Genomic DNA, 2,500 nt, shown 5'->3' with positions numbered 1-2,500 from the left:
TTACTTCCTCTAAATGATCAAGTTTGGTCAACTTCCCAGCAACGCCGACGGCCGCGAAGCCACCGCGTGTCGGTCCGAAGACCTCACTAAATCATTCAATCGGTAGTAGCGACGGGCGGTGTGTACAAAGGGCAGGGACGTAATCAACGCGAGCTTATGACTCGCGCTTACTAGGAATTCCTCGTTTATGGGGGATAATTGCAAACCCCAATCCCCAGCACGAAGGAGTTTCAACGGGTTGCCCGGGCCTCTAGGCCTGGGAGAACATGCTGATTCCTTCAGTGTAGCGCGCGTGCGGCCCAGGACATCTAAGGGCATCACAGACCTGTTATTGCTCAATCTCGTGTGGCTCGAAGCCGCCGGTCCCTCTAAGAAGAATTTTAATACGTCGCCAGTGAGTTGCACGACCGAAGTCGAGCACACCTAAATGGCGACGCCTATTTAGCAGGCTAGAGTCTCGTTCGTTACCGGAATTAACCAGACAAATCGCTCCACCAACTAAGAACGGCCATGCACCACCACCCACCGAATCAAGAAAGAGCTGTTAATCTGTCAATCCTTCCGGTGTCCGGGCCTGGTGAGATTTCCCGTGTTGAGTCAAATTAAGCCGCAGGCTCCACTCCTGGTGGTGCCCTTCCGTCAATTCCTTTAAGTTTCAGCTTTGCAACCATACTCCCCCCGGAGTCCAAAATCTTTGGTTTCCCGGAAGCTGCCCGCCGAGCCATTGTAGTAACGTCGGCGGATCGCTAGATGACATATTTACGGTTAGAACTAGGGCGGTATCTAATCGCCTTCGAACCTCTAACTTTCGTTCTTGATTGATGAAAACACCTTTGGCAAATGCTTTCGCTGATGTTCGTCTTGCGACGATCCAAGAATTTCACCTCTAACGTCGCAATACGAATGCCCCCAGTTATCCCTATTAATCATTACCTCGGAGTTCTGAAAACCAACAAAATAGAACCGAGATCATATTCTATTATTCCATGCACGAAATATTCAAGCAGCATTTTGAGCCCGCTTTGAGCACTCTAATTTGTTCAAAGTAAAATTGTCGGCCCATCTCGACACTCACTGAAGAGCACCGCGATAGGATTTTGATATTGAACCGGCGTTTTACCGCCGGCTCACCGACGATATGCTCCGCAAACGTGTCAGTATCACCGCGGATGCGGTGCACCGACAGCGCGGCGCACAAATGCAACTACGAGCTTTTTAACCGCAACAATTTTAGTATACGCTATTGGAGCTGGAATTACCGCGGCTGCTGGCACCAGACTTGCCCTCCAATTGTTCCTCGTTAAAATATTTAAAGTGTACTCATTCCGATTACGAGGCCTCGTAAGAGTCCCGTATCGTTATTTTTCGTCACTACCTCCCCGTGCCGGGAGTGGGTAATTTGCGCGCCTGCTGCCTTCCTTGGATGTGGTAGCCGTTTCTCAGGCTCCCTCTCCGGAATCGAACCCTGATTCCCCGTTACCCGTGACAACCATGGTAGTCGCAGAAACTACCATCGAAAGTTGATAAGGCAGACATTTGAAAGATGCGTCGCCGGTACTGGACCATGCGATCGGCAAAAGTTATCCAGATTCATCAAAATTAACGACTTCGGACGCGAGGCCCTCCGTCGATTGGTTTTGATCTAATAAAAGCACTCATCCCATCACTGGTCAGAGTTCTGATTGCATGTATTAGCTCTAGAATTACCACAGTTATCCAAGTAACTGAGTAAGATCTAAGGAACCAAAACTGATATATTGAGCCATTCGCGGTATCGCCTTAATACGGCTTGCACTGAGACATGCATGGCTTAATCTTTGAGACAAGCATATAACTACTGGCAGGATCAACCAGGGAGCTGACAGTCACTCGCGGACGAATGTAGCCGTCGTCGCTCGGACGAGAACACGACACATATCGACGCGGTCGCGGGCGCGTCCGCGTCGAATGATGTTTCGTTTTTGAACTCGTCGTACCTTTTAATATTGTACGCTCTTTGTTTTCGATGGTTCGTGCAGCGTCAACGGAGTATCTCATCCGATTGTCGCAACGATCCAACGAGAGAGTGTGCGCGCGATTTACTAATAGCGCAACTCCGAATTGGATGGTTCACGGCGAGACAATTTAAGATTCACGTTTCATTATTATCTTTTAACACAAACGCGAACACTGAAAACAGATTCAGCCCGGTGTTTGAGAGACGTCGTCCTTGGCGTTAATTTTTATAGCGCCTTATAGAGGACCGTCGCCATAGGCGACGTGCAATTCATTTGTAGGATCGATACGTGAACCGAGACGAGTTTAAACAATCGCATCGGTCGATCCGCACTGTTCAATAAAATGTTCAACGTTCGAAAAGTCCCACGGCGCAACGTGGAAGCGCGCGTTGTTGTGTTAATCGTGACATCGCGACGAATTGTAAAGTTCGACACAAAATCCACTCGAAACACCACCAACACGAGAGTGCGCACACTACGCGTGAAACCATCGAACGAACTCT

General features: G+C 49.1%; 1 non-coding gene across 1 annotated transcript in view; it reads right to left on the bottom strand.

Moving 5' to 3' along the window:
• LOC140751432 (small subunit ribosomal RNA) overlaps positions 1 to 1,857 on the bottom strand; it is a 1,903-nt gene extending 46 nt beyond the window's left edge. The window contains exon 1 of the ribosomal RNA XR_012103341.1: positions 1 to 1,857. This exon is cut by the window's left edge and continues 46 nt beyond it. This is a non-coding gene — a ribosomal RNA (small subunit ribosomal RNA).
• Positions 1,858 to 2,500: the final 643 nt, after the last annotated feature.

This window comes from Epargyreus clarus, unplaced genomic scaffold, assembly GCF_041222505.1.
Source record: "Epargyreus clarus isolate Ecla_fem2 unplaced genomic scaffold, WU_Ecla_fem_2.2 ptg000022l, whole genome shotgun sequence".
Lineage (NCBI taxonomy): Eukaryota > Metazoa > Arthropoda > Insecta > Lepidoptera > Hesperiidae > Epargyreus > Epargyreus clarus.
The sequence above is the reverse complement of the archived record's forward strand: the minus strand, read 5'-3'. Positions and strand labels throughout refer to the sequence as shown.